Below are 27,594 nucleotides of genomic sequence, written 5' to 3'. Positions count from 1 at the left end.
ATTCTCCCTTGCAATTATCATTAGATCAGTTGTTAGCTTTGGTTCCAGCATTTAAGGAAAGATTGCTTAAAAGACTTCAGGGTCAGCAGTCAGGAGATCATCCGACTTTGGTTCCAGCAGTTAATACCATTGATCCAGCAGATGTTGACTTTGTGGTTCCTGTCATTAAGGTTGAGTACCAGGGCAGGGTGTTTGATGAAGTTCTTTTGGATGGAGGATCAGGGGTTAACATTCTCCCTGAAACTGTATATAAAGAAATGGGTGCAGCAAGTTTAGCCCCAGCACCATTTCAGGTGAAAATGGCAGATCAAACCAGGGTGCAACCATTGGGAATTTTGAAGCAGCAGGAAATTGAAGTTGCAGGTATGGGATTTTTGGTAAATTTTGTGGTAATCAGAATGTCAGAATCACTATCACCTTATGAAATGTTACTGGGTAGGCCTTGGTTTAGAATGGCTAAAGTTAAACAGGATTGGGGATTGAATGTGGTGGTTCTGACCAAGGGGAAAAAGAAGATTACTGTAACCATGCAGGGTAAGAGAAATATGTCTCTTAAAGAAAAGCCATTGTTTGCACAGACAATTAATCTTGCTGAAGAAATAGAAGATGATGAGGAGGAACAGTTTTTAATGGCTAATCCAACAGTGGTGCCACTATTTGATGTTGATGTAGAGAGAATATTGCAGCCTGTGGAATATCCGACTCAGGAAGAGTCTGAGTTCTTGCCAGGTCAAGAGATTGAAGGGACAGTATTCAGACAGTTGCTGGAACAGCAAACTGAGATTGCTACCAAGGAACAGATGGAACAAGAGCAAAAGGAGGCAGGAGAGATGGCTGTAAGGATTTATGACAAGAAGTATGGCACGTCCAGTCGGGTTAAAGAAGATGATCTTAAGGAATTGAATTTGGGTACAGATGCTGCACCAAGGATGGTGAAAGTAAGTGTGCAGGTGGAAGGACAATTTTTGGAGGATCTTTTGCAGTTGTTATAGGACTATATAGATGTCTTTGCTTGGGAGTATTCTCAGGTCAAGGGCATAGATCCTGCATTACATCAGCATCGGATTAATTTAAGAACAGATGCAGTTCCAGTGGTGCAGCAAAGGTATAGGATGAATCCAAATTTTGCATTGCAGGTGAAGGAAGAAATAGATAAGTTGTTGGCAGTAGGGTTCATTAAACCTGTGAGCCAGGTGACATGGTTATCTCCAATAATTGTGGTACCTAAGAAAAATGGGAAGCTGAGGGTATGTGTTGATTACAGGAAACTCAATGCAGCAACCATAACAGATCCTTTTCCAATGCCATTTTGTGATGCAGTGTTAGATGCTGTAGCAGGTCATGAAATGTATAGCTTTCTGGATGGATTTTCAGGTTACAATCAGATTAGTGTTGCTGAGGAGGATCAGCATAAGACTGCTTTCATTACTGAGTTTGGTGCATATGATTTTACTGTCATGAGTTTTGGTTTGAAAAATGGCCCACCATCATTCAATTATGTGGCACATAAGGTTTTTGAGCCACACTTACAAGACTTCATGAGAGTATTTGTTGATGATTTCTCTGTTTTTGGTAAGAAGGACTTACATCTGATGCATCTGAAGTTGTGTTTGGAGAGGTGTAGGCAGTTCAGACTGGTCTTGAACCCTTTCAAGAGTGTGATTGCTGTGAAGAGTGGGATTTTGTTGGGCCATGTGATCTCACAGGAAGGCATGGCAATTGATGTGAAGAAGGTTGAGGCTATTCAAACAGCAAAGTCTCCTACTAATGTGAAGGAAGTAATGAGGTTTGTGGGTCAGATCAAATGGCATGCCAGGTACCTCCGATATTTAGCCAATATTTGTGCACCATTAACACATTTAACTAAGAAGGATGTACCTTTTGTGTGGGCTGAGCCTCAAGAGAAGGCATTTCAATTGTTGAAGAAGATGGTAGCTGTTGCACCAGTTTTGCAGCCACCAGATTGGACTCTACCTTTCCATATTTTTGTTGATGCCTCAGATGTAGCAGTAGGGGCAATTCTGATGCAGGAGAAGGTGAAAGGATGGTACAGGCCAGTATTTTATGCCAGTCAGATATTATCATCTGCAGAAAGGAATTATGCTGTGACTGAAAGAGAAGCTTTGGGGATGGTATATTCCTTGAATAAATTCAGGCATTATTTGTTGGGGAACAGGGTAATATTTCATGTGGATCACCAAGCCCTGCTGTATCTGATTAAGAAGCCATTGTTGACAGGAAGATTAGCCAGGTGGATGCTTTTGTTACAGGAGTTTGACTTTGTGATTGTCCATACTCCAGGGAAAGAGCATGCTATTGCTGATTACTTTAGCAGGTTGGAAACTGGAGAAGCACCAAGTGGGGTGGATGATGATTTACCAGATGCCCCATTGTTTGAAGTTCAGGCTGCTGAGTCGGATTCCTGGTATGATCAGTTTTTGACCTTTTTAACTGAGGGATTTATGCCAGTAAAATTTACTCCAGATCAGAGAAGGAAGTTTGCTTTGAAGAGTAGACCATTCTTAGTGATTGCTGGAGCATTGTACAAAAAGGGAATTGACCAGGTGATAAGAAGATGTGTACCTGAGTATGAGCAGAAGGCAGTAATTCAGGAAGCACATTCCGGAACAGCAGGAGGACATTTCTCAGGGGATATTACAGGAAAGAAAATATTGCAGGCTGGTTTGTGGTGGCCTACAGTTTTGAAAGATGCCCATGACTATGCCAAGGGATGTGTGATTTGTCAAAAGCTTGGACAGCCAGATAATTCAGATAGGATATCAGATCATCCTATTTTGCCTTTGGAACCATTTCAGAAGTGGGGAATTGATTTTGTGGGACCTGTCAAGCCAACAACTCCAAGAGGTAACAGGTATATCCTTGTTGCTACTGATTATTGTACAAAATGGGCTGAGGCTGTAGCTCTGAAGGATAACAAGGCTGCAAGTGTTGCCAAGTTCTTGTATCACAACATCATGACCAGGTTTGGGTGTCCTGTAGAATTGGTCAGTGATAGGGGAACTCACTTTCTGAATGATGTAATTTCTGAATTAACAAGAACTCATATGATTATGCACAAAAAGTCTACAGCTTATCATCCTCAGGCCAATGGACAAGCTGAGAGTACCAACAAGACATTGGTAAGGATCCTCAAGAAGATTGTGCAGGATAACCAGAAAGATTGGGACTTGAAGCTGGACTCTGCTTTGTGGTCTTATAGAACAGCTTTTAAAGTTACCACAGGGATGACACCATTCAGGTTGGTATATGGATTAGAAGCAGTTGTGCCTATGGAATTTGTGGTACCAAGTTTAAGAGTAACTGCTGAGAAAATGTCTCCAAGTTTGTCAGTGAAGTACAGGAGCAGGTATTTGATGCAGTTGGAGGAGGACAGATTAGTTAGTTCTTACATCACTGAGGTGATTCAAAGAAGAAGACAGGCTTGGGTGACTATGAATGTCAAATTTAAGGTGTTTCAGGTTGGTGATTGGGTGATGGTGTACAATTCTAGGTTGGGACCTCATCCTGGTAAGCTCACACTGAGATACAAAGGGCCTTATCAAATTGTTGAAGATCTGGGACAAGGAACCTTTATTGTGGCTGATGTTTTTGGAACTAGGGTTGAGAAACCAATTAATGGGTTCAGGTTGAAAAAGTTTCAAGGAACACCACCACATTTGGATTGGGCAAGTTCAGCATTGATACAGGTGGAACAGGTGAAAATGGATCCAGAAGAAAGTCCGACAACACAGGGATATGGGCCTGCATCGGATTCGGGCTCAGTCGGATTTTGCTGGGTCGGATCTCAGATAGTCGGAGTTTTTGAAAATTTTCACAATTTTGCATGGTGCCTTGATTTGAGGGGTGAGTGGACACTTAAGGAGAGTATCATTTCGAGGCAGCCGGAGTTTGATCGCACTTTTCGCGCGTACCAGAGTGTGCGAGGTCCTTTCTTTCCAGCATCCATGCAAGACCATTCGCGCATTTTCTCTGCGCTCTCCTGGCACTCGCCCATCGCCATGCCGAAAGCTAAGAGCTCTGCAGGTATGCAACCACCAGCGGAGGACGAGCAGAGGGATGTTCTGAAGAAGAGGCTTCGAAGGAAGGGAGCACCCATGAGAGTTGAGGTTAGCAGCTCTGAGGAAGAGGAGCGTGCGGCTGAGGAAGACGATGAGGTTCCTACACCGTTGTCTACCGGCAAAATCACACAGTCGCTGATGGATCCCTACACCGATTTCAAAGTCGAGCTTGACAAGGCAGCACCCGCGAATGCAACATGGTTGAAGCAGGTCGGTTTGCGGGAGTTTGCAGGCTTGCCATGGGATGACTGGCGAAATAACTTCTATGCTAAAAGTCAGGTGGAGATACTCCGAAAAACCAAAGGCGCAATTTCTTCAAAGGTGAGTCTTACTGTGGAAATGGTTGCAGAAGTATTTCAATTACCCTATGTTTCGGATACTGTCATCCCAAAATGTCGTGATGAAGTCTTGAAAAAGGAGTTTGGTCCTAGAGAAGGGGGTAGACAGTATTATATGTTAAGGAATGTTAACTATGCTAGGAGGGAACAGCTCAAATGGTATCTTGAAAGACTGTGCTCTATTATCAAATTTGATTACATGTCAAAGGAAAATTATGCACCATTGTCTTGGGCAGAGAAAGGAGAAGAGGTTAGTTGGGCACATTGGTTATTTGACAAGCTTCATGGAGAAATATTTGGGTCGGATAAGAGAAAGACACAATCCAATAGCAGGTTGAGTGCTTATGTAGCTGCAATGTTTCAGTATGCACAGAAAGTGGAAGTGGGAGAGATTATGTTGCCAGAAAAAGAAAAATACAGCAAAGTCGAGAAAGAACCACAGTCTGAGAAGGTGGTAGAGCAGAGGTCGGAATGTGATGAGTTGGAACCTGACAAGAAGGAGCTGTATCAGAGTATGCTTACAGTTGGGTACAGTCCGACAGAGGCCTTCAAGGTGATATATGGAGCTCAGAAAAAACCGTATGTTGAGGATGTAGAAGTGCAGCCTTTGATTGATGTATCAGGTTCACAAACACCCAAGATGTTGGGGAAGAGTTTCACACTGTCCAAGAAGAGGAAACTTGAATTGGGGGGCACCAAGTTAGTTGCAAAACTTGACTTTGGAGCACAGGTGGTGAATCAACCAGGGTGTGTAGTGAAGGATGTAAGTACTGCTCAGCAGTATTTGAAGGAACTTCAGTATTTCATCGAGAGTCAGCTTGAGGAGGAATTGAAGCAGACAAAGGAGATGCATATTGCTGAAAGGGCTCAGTTATTGGAACAACATGCATTGGAGATAGCTAAGGTTAAGATGTCTTTAGGAATTTTCAAGGAATGGACAGCAAAAATGGATGAGAGGGTTACATCCGAGTTGGATAAAATGGCTAAAGATAATGCAGAAATGAAGGTTGATAATGAAGTAATGCAATTGAGACTTCAGCCTTTACAGGTGTTGGAAAAACAGATGTTGATGAATGAAGAGTTGGATGTAAATGGAGTGCTGATGGCACAAGGGGATGTACAGATTCTGAAGCAGCAAATGTATCGCACTATGCAGGATTCTTGGGGAATGATCAAGGAGAGGATGTCAACAATGATAAATTATCCCTATGAGGTTATGACAACAGGGTTTGTAACTCAGCATGAGGCAAGTTTGATAGAAGAGGTTGGACAGTTAAGGAAAGAACGTGAGTATTGGATTCAGCAGGTACAGGAACTGAAAGAGATGCAGAATGTGAAGATTCAGAGTGATAGGACTGTGGAGGAAATCTTTCAGGACCTAGAAGTTCAAGTGGAAGTACCTATTATCAATTTAAGTGTACAAACAGCAAGTCAGAGTGAGCAGCCAGTGGAGACTTCAGTGGAAGATAAATCAGCAGAGATGACTGAGGAGGTTCCAGTTGTTGAAGGGATGCAGGCTGAGCAGCAAAATGATGTAGAACCTGACATTTGAAGAAGCAGCATCAAATTTTGTCATGTGGCCAGTATTTTCTGATCAAGGGATTGTGAATTCAAGTCCGATTTCCTGGAAATCAACCACCGGGCTGTGCCATGTGTTGAACTATAGATAGAATACCTAATATTTACCTAATAGTTGCTTAGTCGGATATATGTATCTTTGCTCAGTCGGATTATTACTCAGTCGGATTATTGCTCAGTCGGACTATTGCTCAGTCGGATTATTGAATAGTCGGAGTTTGTTATGATTTGGTTAGTCGGATATTATCTGTTAATGTCTTGTGACATTCTAGTTACAACTGTTTAAAACTGTCTGAAGTCGCCTATTTATAGGGACTTTGTAGTTGTCTTTTTCAAGTAGTGAGTAGTAAGAGAAGAAGGAGAAAGCAATGTATGAATCATCTTGATCAATCAATGGTACTTCAGTTCTGTTCTATTATTCTCTATTTTCTTTAGCAAATCTTTGTTCAATCTGTGTTCTCTATGCTCTGTTGTGTTCAGTCTGATGTGGGAATTGAAGTTAGTGTTGTTTAATGGGGTTGTCTTTGCTGTGTCAGTAGTAGTTAATTGTGTTGTGTTTGAGGACCCTAAACAGTACATTTCTCGCAAATTCAATAATGACGAGCAAGAAGATACACTTTGATCTATTTTAAAAAATCAATTAAGGTTTTTTTTAAAATGGTGTATGGCCTCTACAAGGGGTGGTTCACATGAGGAATATGTTAACAATGGTTTAAAAAATGCACAATGCATACTAAGCTCAATAAAATATTGAGGCCAAAGTTAGTTTTATTTTTCTACAAGGGGTGGTTCACATGAAGAAACATGCTGACAATGATTTGAAAAATTCACAATGCATACTAAGCTCAATAAAACATTGAGGCCATAGTTAATTTTATTTTTCTACAGAAGGGGGTGGTTCACATGTAGAATACGCTGAGAATGGTTCAAAATATGCACAATGTACACTAATCTCAATAAAACATTGAGGCCATAGTTAGTTTTCTTTTTCAATAAAAACCAAAGAAATGTGGGAGCAAAATGGGTGGAGTGCTTCATGAAAATATTTTATGCTGGAGTTTTTCAAAGATATATCTTTTGTGGGTTTCTTTCTAAGTGTACTTTGGCCTTTTAAAGTGACACTTTGGCAATGTAATTTCAATATTGGTGGAGTCAGCATTCTTTTTATGCTTGTTAAGGAGTTTACTTACTTGTATTTGGAGTTGTTCTTTTGTCTTATCATTTTGAGGTGTATGAGGAGATAATGTTGGTGTGGATTATTAGAGAAGTGTGAGAAGAGGATGTCTAAATGACATTAAATATTGAAAAGTAATGTAACGTGATTTCACAATGGCCAAAGGGGTTTCTTTGTATTCATAGGGAGTCTTCACAGTTGTCCTTTGGGAGGAATGATAACCCCTAATATTGGTACCAATATAGTATCAACAAAGTGTTCTACATTGACAAAATTAACTATTTTATCAACCTTTGTTAGCATTTATGCCTTTTAAATATTGGTAATATCTTTTTACCACATTTTAATTGGTCTCGAATTTTTAGAGGGTCTGCAAATATGTAAAATCTAATGCACATTTAAACATTTTGTCCTTTCTTTGGTAGCATGGGAACCTTAGTCAACTAGAAGAATAAAGCCTCAAATTTGATCCTTAGGATAAAGATTGATGTATGCATTTTGGAAATTAATAAAATATGTCAAGAAAAGGTGGAAAGTTGATTGAGGGAGTTGCATGGCTAATTCTCTCTTTAAAAAAGGGAAGACTACACTCTTTTCAAACTCTCTTTTTCTTTCTCTTCTTGTTCTTGTTCTTGATTTATCTTATGTAGCCATGTCTCCATTTAGTGATGGTTTAGAGTGAAATTAAGAAAGTTGATGAAGACTTAGTTGTGTGCAATTTTTAGCATTTTCTTGTGTTAATTACCTTCCTTAATCCTTTCCAAAGCTTAGACCAAAGCTCTTAGCATCATATACTTTGCTAGCTTTTACCCTTAAATTGAATTACAAACAGTGCTACTCAACCACCGCTATCTCTATGACCATGCCAGTTGTGGTTCTAGAAAGGATTACTCCTTCCTCTATAGGATTGGCACTTGTTGTTCCTAAACTATACTGGTTAAGGTCTATATAGAGAACTAATGGCTCCATGTTTGGCCTTTCTAGTCAGCGGTCTGTTACTTGCTAAGCAGTTTGATGATTTTTTTACTCCCACTCGGTTGGTTAGACCTCGTGTGATAATGTCTCTAATCACGTCGATAGAACTCCTTTGAGTGGTTGAAGGGGATTCACATACTCCAACTTCTTCATCCATAGGAAGCTGTGAAGTGATAGGGCCATTCTAAAGCACATTGTGCTTGCAAGAATGTCCTTAGAAGCATTATCTACCCTCTTGTGCCAAATGATGGCGAATATTAGAATGGGCCTAAGGCTATTCTCTACCCATGCATGCATCAAATACCGAGACTATGCTTGGTAGGGTCATTATTGCAAGCATAATATGATGTATTATGGCCCTAGAATGATTCTATTATGCACAATATGTTATAAATAATGGCCCTAGGGCCATTCCAAATCTCACTTTTCATGGAAGAATTGCCCTAGGACCATTATAGCATAACTTATAATGCATGTTAGAATAGCCCTAGGACCATTCTATAATACTTTGTGTCAACTATTGGTGCATGCTAAAATGGTACATAATTATTTCTTGTTATAACAATGTGCATTGGATAATTTATACTCTCTAGTACTTTACAAGGCTTCTTACTCTAACATACACATAAAATTTGATAATCAGTCAAACAAAAACATAAGACTTATCAATTTTACATCACTATAAAGAGCATGATCATGTCATTTATTAACATTAAAATAGTTCTCACAACAATATACAAAACATTGGTCAATTATATTCATCCTTGGAGCATAAAAGGCTATTAATCATACCTACAGAGTCGAAACTTGTTGTAGTTTATTAAACCATTGTTAAATCATCAATGAGCATGAGATCATGCATCGATGAGCATTAATGAGAATGAGATCTTGCATACAATAGAACCTAATACAAAACCATTGCTAAAGCATCAATGAGCATGAGATCTTGCATACAATATAACTTAATACCCTGATCGATGACAATGGCCTTGTTGTATTCCAAGCAAGTTATGGAATCTAAACTTTTCACTCTCTCATAGTCTTGATTTAAAAGAGTTACATCCGAGACAGAACCTGCCAAGCCAAAAAACTCATCATATCCTTCAAAGCATCTTCCTTACTCAAGAAAACTAGCACACTGAAGAGTTGGGCTACAACATTGCATGGTGCATCTCTCACAAAATCTATTATGCCTATAAATAGTTTGTTCCATCCTTGTACATTTTTCAAGGATTCTTGTAGATGCATAAAATCAGTGATCTTTAAGAAAGAAAGAAATACATATTGTGAGAGACATAATAACTGCAAAGCCTCTCCGCACTTCATTGCATCTCCCTCATAGGATATTTTATGCTATCCAAAACACATAATCTAATCAGCATTCCATTGCACCAGTGAAGTAGCGAGAAAGAAAGTACTCACCCTCCATCTCTAAGGTCACCATAGGAACATGCCAAGGATAATTATTAGAAGCCGACATCTGTTTGTTGACAGTCATAATCCATCGAATTTAGTTTTTTACATCTAATGGGAATTCTAGGACAACCTTTCCGACTTGCAACTTAGCCTTTATCATTATTGTAAGATTCCTCCCTCCAACTTTTGATGATGTAAAGATGTAAGAACCTCCCCTTCAGTCTCTTGTAATCATCCCCCCTTTTGAGAATGGAAAAAGATATTTTTCGGCCCTGTTTTGGACTAGAGAAAGAATTTATTCTAGAGGGAGGTAGAATATTTTTGAGTAATATTATTCCTTAAGATATTCTAAGATGATCCCCTGAAACGAAATTCTGATCTGAATTTTCTAAGTTGCATTAGTTCTGGACGGTGGGTGAGCCAAGAGGACTCCTAGTTCAAAGTTCTAAGCCTTGCAAATATTTTTTAATTTGAAAATGGTATATCCTTATCCAATAAGGTTGGAAAATAGGATTAAAAGAAAAATGGGAAAATTTGGAATTATCCACAAGAAAATAGTAAAGAAAGACTCACATGAGGTGGAGATTTCATAATCATGAGTTTCTGATATGTAAAGGAGACTTTTTGGAGGCCTTTTGACACCTCAGGGGAGTGGGAAGAAAGCTTCAAGGAGGCGCCTAGAAGTCCCATCTAACCCCCATTTTTTATTCAAAAATACTCTAAAATCATGGGATATTTCATCTCTCATCTCTCCTCTTCCAAACTAGATCAAAAAGTGGGCATAACTAAACCAAATCTTGTCCAAATTGGATCAAACTAAAACTGGAAGCCTCTAGATCCCAATTGGGCTTGGTTGGAGGCCTTCCTCACCTATAAATAGAACCCCATTCCTTTTTATTTTCATCTTAGTGTATTTTCACTTTAGTGTAATTTTCATTTTAGTGTATTTCCTTCATCCCTCTTTCTTGCCTCTCCATTTTGAAGCTTTGGTGCTTCACTAAACCATTTCATCTTTCCCTAATCCTCTCCATGGTGGTGGCCATGGGTCTGTTTTCTTGAATCCTAATCCTCGTCATGGTGGTCTAGCCTCTTCTCTTGATGGTGAATCCTTTCTTGAAGGCTATTCTCTCCCTTGAAGCAAGTTTCCTTTCTTGAAGGCTACCTTTCTCTTGAAGAGTACCCTCTTCTCTTGGTGGCCAAGCCTCTTCCTTGAGGGCTACACACCTCCTTGCAAGATAAATAATCAAGCTCATACCAAGGGTAAGCCTAAACAATGATGACCAATATGTGGTTAACATGCTCCCCCTTCCCAAACTCAATCGCATCCTCGTGAATCGGTAAGAGGTTGTCTCGAGGGATGTTGGTGGGAAGTGTCGCACTTGGTTGGTTCTCCTGTCTCTTTGGAAATGAGAGGGGGTGGGGGAGTTAGTAATATGGAAAGAATTTAGTGGAGTACTAGTAATTAAGTATCCAGTTAGTCTTATGGGCTCGTATGAATTCGCTTTCTTGTATGTGCCGCCCTGTAGTACTCTTTATTTTATTTTTAGTAGTTTTTCTTTTTTTTCACCTTTGCGGGGGCTTTAGAGGAGTCAGAGTACTTGAATGGGTAGACTAGCATGGAATACTTAATGACCAATATCCAAGTGGTAGGTGGTGGGATTAAGGAGGGGTTAGTAAAACAATGGTGTTAGTAAGCAAGTGTGGCGAGGGGGGAATTCGAGAGAGACAAAGAGGTAACTCGCATGGAAACTTATTGCGCTTTGAGATGTTGTAGTTTGACGGCAATGTACATAAAGCTCTAACATCTTCATCGATAGCTTGGCTCCCATGGGTGTTGAGTTATCCGGGTGCGGTGTTCTCTCTTTTTCTTTTTTTGGTTTGTCTTCTTCTATTATTGTTGCACATGGAACTAGGATCTTATGTTAATAAGAGTGGTAGTTGATGGAGGCGAGGATCCATAGGTGTTGAGCATAAAAAGAATTCATGGGTAGGATGGATTAGGCATTAAGCACATTTATTAGGGCAAAGCGAGGGTGATTAAGATGATCCAGACGATGGGTCGTTCCATTGACTAGGCTTGCGCCCACCATCGTCCCCCCATCCAGAGATGTACCATGATGGCTATTGATGATGTGGCTTTTTGCACTCTGTGTGCATAGGACAGAGCCTAATGAGAATTGCAAGTGTTGTGCATGGGCGAGGGAAAAAGATGTGCCCGTTTCCATGCAAGTTACCTCCTTGTCCCTCTAGAATTCCCCCCTCTTTGCTTGCTTACTAACACCATTGCTTTACTAGCCCCTCCTTAATCCCACCACCTACCACTGGATACTCATCATTAAGTATTATGTTCTAGTCTACTTATTCGAGTACTCTAACTCCTCTAAAGAGGATATCCATCCCGCAAAGGTGACAAAAAAGAAAAACTACCAAAAATAAAATAAAGAGTACTAAAGGGGGCATACAGGAAAGTGAATTCATACGAGCCCATAAGACTAACTAGTGGATACTTAATTGCCAGTACTCCACTAGCCTCTTTCCATCTTACTAACTACCCCACCCCCTCTCATTTACGAAGAGACAAGAGAACCAACCAAGTGTGACACTTCCCAACATCTCTCGACAACCTCTTACCGATCACGAGAGCACCATGGAGTTTAGGAAGGAGAGCATGTTAACCACATATTGGTTAACACATTCCTACGATAACTATGTCTGCACACTTATGTAATGGGCGCCCACACTATATTGTAAATCCCATCATTTGATGAGAGGAACTCCCTAAAAATTCTCCCAAGTATTGAGCTTCAAAGGACAAACTAGAGGATCTCGGTCAGTTGGCCAAACCTTAGAGAAAAGCCTTGTAACTATGTTTTGGGCACCTCATGTCACTTACTTCCAGGTGGCCTAGTGCGAAAAGGCTTGGAACTATAAAAGCCAATTTCTCTTATTTGTAACTCATTCTCCCATTTGCGCAATAGAAGTGGAGTGTTCTCTCGCCCTCTCTTGCAACTCTAATCTAGCATGTGTGGTGTGCTTAGGGCTAGGGTTTGGGAGTGAATAGTGCTAATCACTTGTTCTCTCTTGCCTCCCTCTTTGCTTCTTCTCTCCCTCTTGCTTGAGTGATGAGGCTATCAGCGTGATTGTCTTCCCCAGAGATCCCACATGATCTTTGTGAGAGAGGTTGCACCACCCGTTGGATTAGCAACCACCTCGGTGTGATAAAAAGTGTGGGAGGATAGTAGTGACGAGCGGCTACGATGAAACTCTTGAGCATAGCTCGAGCTCAATGGATCGGTAACTTCTCATGACACGTTAGGGTGAGATCAACACTAAAACTCACCAAGAGTTGACATAAGGTAGTAGAGAATGGCCCTAGGACTCTTCTTGTAAGCATAATGTTGTTTAGAATGACCAAAAGGCCATTCTACCATGCACAATGTGCTTTGAAAGAATGGACCTAGGGCCATTCTAAAGCACACCATGGATGGAAAAATGGCCCTAGGGCCATTATTCCATGGACAATCTTGATATATTTTGCATGCATAGATAAAAATTGGCCCTATGGAGTTGACACAAAAGGGAGTGGAAAATGGCCCTAAGACCATTCTTGCAAGCACAAAGTTCTTTTGAATAGCCCTAAGACTATTCCACCATGCACAATGTGCATGAAAGAATGTCCCTTAGGGCTATTCTAAAGCACATCATGGATGGTATAATGGACCTAGGTCCAGTATTTCAAGCACATTGTGCATGTTGGTAGAATGGACTTAGGGACATTCTAAAGTACATTGTGATTGCAATAATGGCCCTAGGATCATTCAAAAATTCACCAACTATTGGGACTATCCATAATGTGATTTGGAATGTCCCTAGGGAAATTGTAAAGCATATCATGGCTGGTAGAATGGCCCTAGGGCCATTATTTCAAGCACATTGTGCAGGTAGAATGGCCCTAGGACCATTCTAAAAAATGGACCTAGGGACATTCTACCATTGTGCAGGTAGAATGGCCCTAGGACCATTCTAAAAAATGGACCTAGGGACATTCTACCATGCATAGTCTTAATGTCTCATGTATACACAAGTAGAGATTAGCCCTAGGACCATTTTAACATGCACCAATAGTTGATACAAGGGGTGTAGAATGGCACTAGGGTCATTATATAATCCATGATGTGCTTTAACATGGCCCTAGGACCATTCTAAAATTCATGAGCTGTTGGCTCAATAGGGTGGAGAATGGCTCTAGGTCCAGTTTTCAAGCACATTGTGTATGCATACGAAATCAAGACTGCGGATGGTAGAATTGCCCTAGGGCCATTCTTACAAACACAATTGTTGTGTAGGTAGAATGGTCCTAGGGCCATTCTTTCAAGCACATTGTGCAGGCAAGAATGGCCCAAGGGCGATTTTACCATGCACAATCTTGATATTTTATGCATGCACATGTAGAGAATGGCCCTAGGGCGATTTTACCATGCACAATCTTGATATTTTATGCATGCACATGTAGAGAATGGCCCTAGGACCATCGTAAAATTCACCATCATGGATGGTAAAATTGACCTAGGTTTAATATTTCAAGCACATTGTACATGGTATAAAGGCCCTAGGGCCATTCTAAAGCACATTCTTCTTGCACAAATAATAAGAGCAGTAAAAAATTCACCAGCTATTGGCACCATCCATAATGTGATTTGGAATGGGCATAGGGCCATTATACCATCCATAATGTGATTTGGAATGGCCCTAGGGCAGGTAGAATGGCCCTAGGCCCATTCTTTCCAGCACATTGTGTAGGTGGAATGGTCCTAGGACCATTCTCAAAAATGGACCTAGGGAAATTCTACCATGCACAGTCTTAGTCTTGATGTTTCATGCATGCAAAAGTAGAGATTGGCCCTATAACCATTTTAACATGCACCAATAGTTGGTACAATGGGTATAGAATGGCCCTAGGGCCATTATATGATCCATTATGCAATTTAGCATGGCCTTAGGATCATTCTAAAATTCAATAGGGTGGAGAATGGTCCTAGGTCCATTTTTCAAGCACATTGTGTATGCATAAAATGTAAAGACCGTGCATGGTAGAATGGCCCTAGGGCCATTCTTACAAGCACAATTGTGCAGGTAGAATGGCCCTAGGGACATTCTTCAAGCACAATTGTGCAGGTAGAATGGCCCTAGGGACATTCTTCAAGCACATTATGTAGGGAAGAATGGACCAAGGGCCATTCTACCATGCACAATCTTGATATTTTATGCATGCACATGTAGAGATTGGCCCTAGGACCATCGTAAAATTCACCATCATGGATGGTATAATGGACCTAGGTTCAATCTTGCAATAACATCATACATGGGAAAATGGTGTTAGGGCCATTATAAAGCACATTGTGCTTGCAATAATGGCCCTAGGATCATTTGAAAATTCACTAGTTGTTGGCACAAGAGGGTGGACAATGGCATAGGGCCATTCTACCATCCATAATGTGATTTGGAATAGCCGTAGGACCATTCTAAAGCACATTATGGATGGTATAATGACCCTACGGATTGTTTCAAGCACATTGTGTAGGTATAATGGCCCTAAGACTATTTTAAAACATATTGGGCTTGCAAGAATGGACCTAGGGACATTCTACCATGCAGAGTCTTGATTTTTCATGCATGCACAAGTAGAGATTGGACCTAGGACCATTTTAACATGCAGCAGTAGTTGGTACAAGGGGTATCGATATCAAATGGCCCTAGGGCCATTCTATGATCCATAATGTGCTTTAGCATGGCCCTAGGACCATTCTGAACTTCATGAGTTGTTGGCTCAATAGGGTGTAGAATGGCCCTAGGTACATTTTTTAAGAACATTGTGTATGCATAAAATATAAAGACTCTGCATGGTAGAATGGACCTAGGGCCATTTTACCAACCAAAATATTCATATTTTATGCATACACATATAGAGATTGGCCCTCCATCCTAAAATTCACCATCTATGGCCTTATCAAACTCACAAGCTAGTGGCTGAAGAGGGTGGGAAATGTTCCTAGGACCATTATCTCAAGCACATTATGCAAGTAGAATGGCCGTGCCATTCTACCATCATGCACAATCTTAATATTTTACGCATGCACAGGTAGACAATGACCCTAGGATACCATTGATGATAGAATGGCCTTAAGGTAGTTCTTTCAAGCACATTGCGCATGCTAGAATGGACCTAGGGCCATTGTAAATCACATTGTGCTTGTAAGAATGGCCCTAGGGCCATTTTGAAATTCACAAGTTGTTGGCACAAGAAGATAGAGAATGGCCCAAGGCCCACATTGTTCTTCCAAGAATGGCGCTAGGACCATTCTACCATGAACATTGTTGATATTTTATGCATGCACATGTATAAATTGACCCTTGGGTCAATTTAAAATGCACCAGTAACATAACGAGTAGAGAATGGTCCTAGGGATTTGCATGCACATGTAAAGATTGGCCCATGGACCATTCTGAAATTTTCCACCAGTAGTTTAGTAGTTGACACAAGAGAGTGGAGAATGGCCCTAGGACCATTTTTGTAAGTGTTACTATTTTATGCATGCACATGTAGAGATTGGCCCAAGGACACAAGGGAGTGGAGAATGGGCCTAGGACCAGTAGTTGATACAAGGGAGTGTAGAATGGCCCTAGGACCATTATCGCAACTACAATGTGCTTTATAATGGCCCTAAGGCCATTCTACCACAATGTGCTTGAAAGAATGGCCCTAGGGCCATTCTAAAACACTTTATGGATGGTAGAATGGCCCTAGTTCTTTTTTTTCAAGCATATTGTGCAAGTAAAGTGGTCCTAAGACACATCTTCCAAGCACAATGTACTCTAGAATGACCCTATAGCCATTCTCCTACAAAATGTGCTTGAAAGAATGACCCTAGGGTCATTCTACCTACACAATGTTCTTGAAACAATGGCCAATCTTTTAATCACATTGTGCATTGTAGAATGGCCCTAGTGTCATTGTACAAGAGAGTGGAGAATGTCCCTATTGATGTCTACACAAGAGGGTGGAGAATGGCATAGGGACATTCTACCATCCATAATGTGATTTGGAATGGCCAAATAGGGCCATTCTAAAGCACATAATGCATGGTAGAATGACCCTAGGGCCATTCTTTCAAACACATTGTTCAAGTAAAATGTTTACAATGGCCATTCTACTATGCAGCACAATCTTGATATTTTATGCATGCATGGGTAGAGAATGGCCCTAGTACACCATGGATGGTAGAATGGCCTTGAGGTCATTCTTTCAAGCACATTATGCATGGTAGAATGGCCCTAGGGACATTCTAAAGCACATTGTGCTTGCAAGCATGGCCCTAGGATAATTTTGAGATTCACCAGTTGTTGGCACAAGAGGGTGGAGAACGGCCCTAGGGCCAATCCATGATCCACACATTGTACTCGGTTAGAATGCCCCTAGGGTCATGATAAACCACATTGTGATTGTAATGGTAGAATGACACTATGGCCATTCTACCATGCCAAATCTTGATGTTCTATGCATGCATGGCCCTAGGACCATTCTAACATGCACCAATAGTTTGGTACAAGGGGTGTAGAATGGCCCTAGGGCCATCCTATTATCCACGATCTACTTTAGCATGGCCCTAGGACCATTTTGAAATTCACCATGTGTTGGCGTAGGAGGATGGATAATGGCCCCATGGCCATTCTTTTAAGAACGTTGTGCAGGTAGAATGTCTCTAGTGCCATTCTAAAGTAGATTGTGCTTTGTAGAATGTCCCTAGGGCCATTTTATGATCCACAATGTGATTCAATTAAATGGGAAAGTACACAAGACCTCAAAAAAGCGTGCTAATAGAAAAATACAGACGTGAGAGAAACACCAGATTGAGTCACAATTTCTCCCCAAGCGTGTGCCAAAAGTATCCCCACTTGAGTATTTTTATAGATTTTATTCCATTAAAAATAGGTTACATGGCTATTTTAGCCCAAGCTTACTCTACAAGCTTTCTTTTTACAAAAAATAAAATATTTCAAAAATCCTGGCTTTCTCCACAAGCTTTCTTTTTTGCAAAAATAGCTCAAACACTAGAGCTTGTTCACACACTAAGTGTAAATAATCAAAACTCTTTTAACATATGTGTTGGGAATATAGAAATGCCATCCGCAAGCATGCATAAATAATTTGCACAAACATTTGGCACGTGGCCAACAAAAATAACTCATAAAATAACGTTGTGCACATTCGTACATATAATAACCTTATGCACATTCACACATTCCATTTATTAAGCTGATTTTTGCACTCATTAAATCAAGCATAACTTTTCTACGATTATTATGCATCAAAAATATGATAAAATATATACTTGTACAGCCTTCCCATTTGAGGAAACAACTGTCCTCAACTGTGTAGAAGAAAATGCTACAACAACAACATCATGCTAGTAGCTATGGATGTCATAACCTACAAGATAAACGCAAAGGTCCAAACATGGCTTAGAGGCTGACATGCATGGCTGAGAGGTTCTTGTTGAAAAGATGTAGGGGAGAAGGGAGCTTGAGCTCTTGCAAGCACACATACACTCACACAAACCCTAGAAGAGAACACACAACATGAGAGGCTCAAAAGTCTTCTTCTTCTTCACACAACATAAGAGGTCTACAAAGAAGATAAAATGACTAACACACATAATAGAGTATATACAAGTGGTCCATAATATGAACACGCTAAGTGGAGTGGGTAGGTGTGGACTAGTTGGTGTAGTCCACTTGTAGAATCTCTGGCGAAGATATGTCGGTGTGCCAGCTACCAAACTCGCCAGTGATGTAAATGTCGAACAATCATGCAGGCACCTCGTGAGTGTTAGCTCATGTTGAGCTTAAATATCTCAACACTCCCACTCAAGCTCAACTCTAGCTCATGAACTCCAAGCATATCTCAAAATCTACGGAGCTTCTTAGCTCCCAATGACTTCGTGAAGATGTCAGTGACATGATCCTGTGTGCTGATGATGTATAGGCCAAGTCGATGTCGCCTGCCAAGACACTCTCCTTGATAAAGTGGTAATGTACCTCAATGTGTTTTGTATGTGCATGGAAACCTGGGTTCCTAGCCAACTTTATACTGCTAAGGTTGTCACAATATATGACAACCTTTCTCTCCACATGCAACCCCAAGCTTGTGTAACCAAGCTACCTCACACACGCTGCCACTCTGTAGCTCCTCTGTACTCTACCTCTGTACTCAATAAGGAAAGTGTGGGCTGCTTCTTGCTGCTCTATGTCACAGCAACACTCCCCAATGAAAACATAAATCCACTTGTATATCTCTTGTCAGAGATGCTACCTGCCCAATCTGCATCTGTGTACCCATATAGCTCTAATGGTACACCTGTTATATAAAACAATGCATAATCAATAGTGGACCTCAAATACCAAAGTGTGCATCACACATTGCCAAGATGTGGTTTGCGCAGAACTTGAAACTTGCTCTCTAAGACAACAACGTAACTCAAATCTGGCTTGCTTATCGTGACATAGATCAAACTCCCCACAATCGTCTTGTACATAGTGGGATCCTCCAACACATAACCGGCATCGACACTAAGCTTGCCATTTTGATCTAATGGCATCGAGATTGGCTTACAATCAGTCATCCCATACTTGGACAACATGTCCAATACATACTATCTCTATTGACAGCCAAATCCATCAGGTGTGCGGATGATTTCAATTCCCCAAAAGTAGCACAGATCTCCCAAATCCTTCATCTCAAACTTCCTTTTGATAAGACTTTTCACATGCTCAATCTTATCCAAGTTGTCACCCCCAACAATAAGATCATCTACATAAATGGTGATGATCACAATACCCTTATCACTCTTGCGCACATACAAAGAGTGATCTGCATCTACCATATGAAAACCAATAGTGACAAGATACTCAGCAATCTTGTCATGCCATGCTTGTGGATCTTGCTTCAGCTCATACAAGGCTTTACGAAGCTTACATACATACTCTGGGTGACCTATATCCTCAAAACCTGGTGCTGATCCATATACACTTCTTCTTGCAAGTCACCATGCAAGAACGTATTTTTTACATCCATCTAATGCAAAAACGAGCCTTTAGCTACACGCACCTCAATCACAGCTCTCAAAGTTGCCATCTTTGCAATTGGGGAAAATGTCTCCTCATAATCAATCCCATGTGTCTATGCATATCCTTTGGCTACCAATCTAGCCTTGTACCTGCTTATGCTACCATCACTACTATGTTTCACCTTATACACCCACTTACAACCAATAGCTTTCTTGCCTTCAGGAAATGGCATGAAATCCCAAGTCTCATTTCCATACAATGCATCCATCTCCTCATCCTTAGCTTTCTCCCAACACACATTTCCAATAGCCTCATCAAAATATGTGAGTTCTACAACTTGCACAAATTTTGCCATATAAGCATAGTGATGTGCCACATAACCATCATAATTCAACCTCTGCACACAGGGTTTTTAACGCTTCCAAATCTTTGTAACTTTGCATTCATGGCTTCCATAGCCTTCTTCACACCAGTTGTCCTCATTATTTTGCTGGAATCCCAAGCTTCTCATCAAGGCTCATCTCTAAGCTACTAGACTCTCCATCAAAACAAGAGAAAATACTATAGAAATATCAGGCATACCAAGGGGCTCAACTAGTTTCTCTTTGCCTTTATGTGATGTACCAACTACATTTCTAGGACTGGTATTATGATGCAGCCTGCCACTCAATGGTCTATCAACAACAGAACCACTGGATGAGGACTCTCCTAGTCCACTCAATGACTGTGATTGCTACTTGCATTCTCTGTAACCACATTTCCACTTACATCGGTCCCAACAACATCTTTTTCAGTAGCATACTAGCTACTCATCTCATTGAATACAACATCCTTGCTTACCCTCAATTCACGTGTAGTAGGATTATAGCATCTATATCCCTTTTGCTCAAGGAAATACCCAATGAACACACATTTTTATGCCTTTGGATCCAGCTTAGTATGTAACTCATCTGGCACATGCATATATGCAATACATCCAAAAACTTTCAAGTGAGACACATCAGGTTTTTTGCTAATAAACTTCTCCTCTAGCATTACATCATGTATGGCTGCAGTAGGAATCATGTTCATGATATAAACTATTATAGACATAGCCTCAGCCCAATAGCTATGCGGCATATTCTTCTCCTCCACCATCAATGCTCGTGCTATCTTGTTGCCATATATATAGGCAGTGATGTGTGTGAACACACTTAGGACCGCCGGGGCACTTTTTTCCTCTTTAGGAGGTTTTTTTCCCTGGCTTGTATATACGTCCATCATTCTAGGGCTAACTTATCTTTTATACATGGACAATTGGTATCAAAGTAGGCATCGGCTCCCAAGGCTACGCCGCTAGTACCCTCCGACTCACGATCTCCGATTGAGAAATTTTGGCAGTGCAGTTTTCTGCAAAACAGGCATACGTATTCTATTGTGGGCCGTGCTACATAGCACGAGTTGTTTTCTGTTCAGTCTTTGCTTCATTACAGGTAGCTTTTGCATCAGTTTCAGTCAGTGGCCATGGCTGATAACAGCAATGATGTATTTCGCATGTTGTCTCTGATGTGACAAACTGGATGGAGACAGCAACTACCCACTTTGGGCATACATGATGCAGCATGTTTTAGTTGCAAAAGGAGTGTGGAACATTGTGCAGGGTATGGATGTACGTCCAGGTTCTGTGGATGTAGGATCTGTTGAGGATGTTGCAGGTTCTAGCAGCTCTACTGTTGCTGCTATTTTACCCATTGCTGAACAAGCTCGTTTGGGATGGTAAAGATGCGCAGGTTCATGCCTTGATTGCACTTTCTGTGTGAGATCCCGGTCTCCACCGCGCAACGGATTCGGGGTACTAGCAGCGGAAGTAGCACATCGTGCGCGGGTAGGGGTCTCACACTCGGGGCCTCGCCCACGGATATCCGGACAAGAGACTAATCCGTCGGTTTGTCCAAAACCGAAACCGGAAAAACTTCCTTTACCCGGAAAGCACGGGCGATTCCACCAGGATAACTCTTTACTCTAACGTAGTCAAGATCATTACTGATCAAACTGATCCGACTGCACCTCTAACGGTACTTGGTCAGATCAAGGAAAAAACTTGCACTTGGATCATTGGGATCAACGCTTTTTTCCCCATCAAGAGGCACAGCCGTTGATTTCTATCCATAGAACAATTACTATCCGGGATTTACTTCATCTATCGTAATAATAGAAATTAAATCTCGATTTACGGATCCATCAGTCCAGCCTAACCCCATCCAGTCCCATGGGTTAGCCAACCGCCCAACCACTGTAGTGATAGGATCCAATTAAGAATTTGGTTAGGTTTTGTCCCGGGTACCAAGGAAAAGAGTTCCAAGGCCCCCTAGCCGGAAGTTCATGCAAACATAAAACTAGTCACACCACTTACACACCCAATATGAAATTGCCTTTTTCTTAGCATCAGCTAACTTTAAAACAATCCTTTAATGAAACCATTATGTCACTGATGACAGTCCTCAAAGTATCTGGTTGAATCCTTATTTCCAGTCATTCATTCATCGGTATACTTATGGCATCATTGGCAACCAGAATGCTCACCACCTGTTCACTCAGGGGCCTTTTCCATAGTTCCTAGCTCATAGTAACCGGCAATATATTCATATAACAGAATGGAATCTCCGTGGAAGATCAGCAAGATCAACCCACAGATCCATATAAAAGAGCCATGGACTCATCCGTTGAGGACCAGCAAGGTCAATCAACCAGATCCATGCCCGGTTTCAGAAAACAACTCTTACTCCTTGTTCCAATATCTTCCACGACGCACGTGTGGGTATCTTCGGCGACCCAGAGCCCGAGCACCGTATGGTCAGCACCCTCTAGGATCCTTCGCAGGTGACCTAGCGCTTCACTCATAGGCCACTTCCTTGGTCCCTAATCCATCGTACCGGAAGCTCACCATTTAAATCGAACCGAGGCTGGTCAAGACCTCGGCCGACCTTGCTACGTGAGACGTCCTCCATTGACTCTCCGTCAGCAGTTGTAACTTTATCAGTTAGGTCTCCACGACCTTAATCACAAGACGGTCAAAATGCTTCCCCAGCATTCTTGACATAAAATAGCCATTTACAAACAGCATTTACAAACAGTTTACAAATACAATTTCTATATTAACTCTCATTTTTTCACATTATCCCTCATTAATCCACATTACTTATTCCACATTCCATTTATATGTGTACTCATCCAATCACATCATTTTCCATCTCTTCACTTCAGATTCCTTCACATTACATATCATATATTCACATCCATATCCACATCCACATCCACATTCACATCCATACATCCACATCTACATGCTTACCTCCATTTTCACATCCTCATTTATACATCCACATCCCATATCCACATTCATACATACACATCCATATCCATATCCATACATCCACATCTACATGCATACATCCACTATCACGTCCTTATTCATACATCCACATCCACATACATATATACATCCACATCCACATTCCCATTCACATCTCTACATCCACATCTACATCCACATACATACATACATCCACATCCACATTCCACATTCAGATCTATACATCCACATCTACATCCACATTCACATACATTCACATCCACATTCCCATTCACATCTATACATCCACATCTACATCCACATACATACATACATCCACATCCACATTCCACATTCACATCTATACCGCCACATCTACATCCACATTCACATCTATGCATATACATCTTCATGCATACATCCATTTTCACATTCATACATCCACACTCCCATCTCCACATCCACACATCCACGTACATACATCCATTTCCACATTCCCATTCATATAACCCCATATGCCTTCACATCTAATCTTTTACATCACATCCATTCTCGCCCTATCACAACCCATATACATCTTATCCTATCACATACACTTCTTACCTCATCCCATACACATCTTATCACATCTTAATTCATCTTATCACCTCTTAACTTATTTCATAAGCATCTTATCACCTCTTATCACATCTTATACACCTCTTATTACATCCTATCACATCTCATATCTATTTATAGAATACAAGAGAATTCTTATATTTGGTATAAGATTTCTTTACACATTTATTTATGCATAAATTCCGTTTAAGGAGACTAACACTTTCGAAATAAAAATCAATCTTTTATGCATCTTCCTATGCATAAATTCATTTTAAATGAGAATGACACTTTGAATTAAAGTTCAATCTTTTATGCATCTTCCTATGCATAAATTCATTTTAGATGAGAATGACACTTTTGAATTAAAATCAATCTTTTATGCATCTTCTTATGCATAAATTCAATTTAGTAGGAATTACACTTTTAGAAAAAAAGAATTTCTCTTATGCATCTAATTTATGCATAAAATCTATTTATGATGAAAATCACACTTTTAGTATAAAAATATCTTTTATGCATAACTCTATGCATGAAATCTAATTATGATAAAAGTAACATTTTTACAATATAATAAACATCGTTTATGCATACCTCTATGCAAGAACTTCAAATGTGATAAAAGTAACACTTTTACAATAAAATAATCATTTTAAAAAAAACATTTTTATAATAAAATAATAATTTATTATTTTTTTCACCTCTATGCACGAAATTCAATATGACAAAAATAACATTTTTATAATAAAATAATCATTTTTTTTTCTTTACAGTTTTACAATAAAATAATCATTTTTTTTTCCATACCCCTATGCATGAAATTCAATATGCTAAAAGTAACACTTTTGATATAAAAATTTATCCATTATGCATACTCCTATGCATGAAAATAAAAATGATAAAAGTAACACTTTTGATATAAAAATTTATCCATTATGCATACTCCTATGCATGAAAATAAGAATGATAAAAGTAACACTTTTGATATAAAAATTTATCCATTATGCATACTCCTATGCATGAAAATAAGAATGATAAAAGTAACACTTTTGATATAAAAATTTATCCATTATGCATACTCCTATGCATGAAAATAAGAATGATAAAAGTAACACTTTTGATATAAAAATTTATCCATTATGCATACTCCTATGCATGAAAATAAGAATGATAAAAGTAACACTTTTGATATAAAAATTTATCCATTATGCATACTCCTATGCATGAAAATAAGAATGATAAAAGTAACACTTTTGATATAAAAATTTATCCATTATGCATACTCCTATGCATGAAAATAAAAATGATAAAAGTTACACTTTTGATATAAAAATTTATCCATTATGCATACTCCTATGCATGAAAATAAAAAATGATAAAAGTAACACTTTTGATATAAATATTTATCCTTTATGCATAATATAAAAATTCAATTTCTCCATGATTACAATGAAATTCTTCCAATTAATCTAGGATGATAATTCCTAGAATATGGTAGGAAGTCCTCTTTTTATGCTTTGAATGAAATTATTTTATGCGTAATTTTTATAAAAATTTTGCCATAGCTCCGCTGCTATGACTGATAAATCTCAATTTTTCTAAGGGATAAAGCTTATCATTAATGAAATAATTAGAATGAACTCTAATTGGATCATTAATCCATAATGGATTGAATCATCAATATACATAAACTAAAAGCATAGAAAAAAGCCATTAATTTGGCCTCAAGCATAGCTTAATCTTGGATTAAGGAAAAGCTTTATGAAAAGCTTCATTTGGATTGAGAATGAGTCATGAGTATGACCATTTCTTGAGTGAGAGAGAGAAATTACATAAAAACCATTAGAATTAAGCATAAATAAAAATTTATGTGACTCTTAACTATCATTAATCAATTAACTTCAATAGCATTCATCAAATTATGTAACTCTTCACTAACATTCATCAATTAACTTCAATAGCATTCAAAAACCATTCCAATTAAACTTCTCAAGCTTGAGAGGGGTTGAGAAGAGAGAAACATTGAGGAATTATAGAAAAGATCAAAATTCACCATTTACCTTACAATTTGCTTGATTCTTTGTTCACGGTAGAGGCCCCCAACCAATCAATTGGTTAAGTATGTTGATGGAGCCACCAATGGGGATTGAAGAAAGAGGGAAGCTCCAAAAACTAGTGAATTATTAATGAATTCACAGTTCTTGGCTTAGGTGGAGTAGAGTAACGATGCATAAACACTATATATTTTTCAACAAGGGGGAGGCTTCTATTTATAGAAAAAATTGAGCTCCTAACCAAACAAACTGATTCTAGAATTTTCTAAATCAGTTTGGTCAATATTTGACCATTTTTAGGTCAGTTAAGCTAACTTTTTGGAACTAGACTTGAATGAGGAGAGAGGAGAGATGAAATATCTCAATTTTTATGAGTTTAAAACTCATTCAAGCATGTGAAATATGCACCTCCTTTAAAGAACTCCCCTTCCTTACATATGTGTCAAAATGGAATCATTATACTCAAAATATCTCATATTTTAATATTGCTCATAGTTTTTTACTAATAAACCTTGTACATTTTCAACTCTTCATCTTATGTGAAATATGCACCTCCTTTAAAGAACTCCCCTTCCTTACATATGTGTCAAAATGGAATCATTATACCCAAAATATCTCATATTTTTAATATTGCTCATAGTTTTTTACTAATAAACCTTGTACATTTTCAACTCTTCATCTTATGTGAGCATTTACTCATTTTTGGATACCCAAAATATCTCATATTTTTAATATTGCTCATAGTTTTTTACTAATAAACCTTGTACATTTTCAACTCTTCATCTTATGTGAGCATTTACTCATTTTTGGGTATCTTCTTTTACAAATTAGATTTATCTCCTCCCTACACATGGATTGATGCTATTGGCCCATAGGAACCTTAATTGGACCATAATCCAAAAATTTCTGAAAATCTAGACCCTTAGGCTAAGGTCCTTTATACCCATTTCCAATTAATTCCAATTGCACATTGGAAAGTTCTTTTTGAATTTCTGTTTGAGGGGAACTTATTTTAATAAGATGAGATAATTTTCTATCCAATAATATTAAAAATCTGAATATTCTCTTTCTAGAATATTTTCTCTCTCTAGGTTAAAACAGTTAGAAACAAGGTCTTTATATTTCTGAAGAGGGATTGATTACAGGGGAATATGCTGGATATTTTGAGAGGCTGGGGAGGAATCTTACATTCTCTCCCACTTGAAAAACGCGAGATGTCCTCATCTCGCAAACTGGGGTAATTTCGCAAGATGCACGAATATGAGACTTAGAGAAAAATTTTAATCAAGATTAACCACCAAGAAAAATCTCCAAGAGAGCAAGATTCAAGATAAGAACAAGATTTAAACTTTATTCATTCTCAGAACTTATACAGTAAAGATAGAAGAACTCTTTACACTTCCATAAGCCCGTCCATCATATGGTCACAAAAGCAGCACTCACAAGCTGCACAAGTATAAGGTAACTCATCTATGGGAATAATTCTGCTGGTTATTGCCGCACCTATCTCAGTGGTATGAGGTGATCTAACAAAAGGACCTCTGAGAGGCAAGCCAAAAACGGGGTAAAGGCATATCTTCTGATGAGGAAGAAAACACGCCAGTAAGAAGACTCGCTCAGAAAACCCAAGATGCCTTGATCTCATGACGCAGTAGTATCGGGGACCCAAACCCAAGGCTTCAATAACCATGGCCAAGCGGACATTATTACGAAAGTGCTGCTGACCCCAGGGTGTTACCCTAGTTATGTCTTGATAGGTCCGCCATTTGGTCTGAGCTACAGAAGTTCCCAAGTGAGGGAAAAGTGAGCGCTCATACTGTTCTATAAAATCCTTCTTCACAGACTCACTTGCGTCTTGAAGGTGAGGAATCATTATGGATAAAACTAATTCTTGTTGCCAGGCCATGAAGGAGATTAAGAAAGAAAG

The sequence above is a fragment of the Cibotium barometz genome, chromosome 35, assembly GCF_041138505.1.
Source record: "Cibotium barometz isolate CiBa-2024 chromosome 35, ASM4113850v1, whole genome shotgun sequence".
Lineage (NCBI taxonomy): Eukaryota > Viridiplantae > Streptophyta > Polypodiopsida > Cyatheales > Cibotiaceae > Cibotium > Cibotium barometz.
This window is presented reverse-complemented; position numbering follows the sequence as displayed.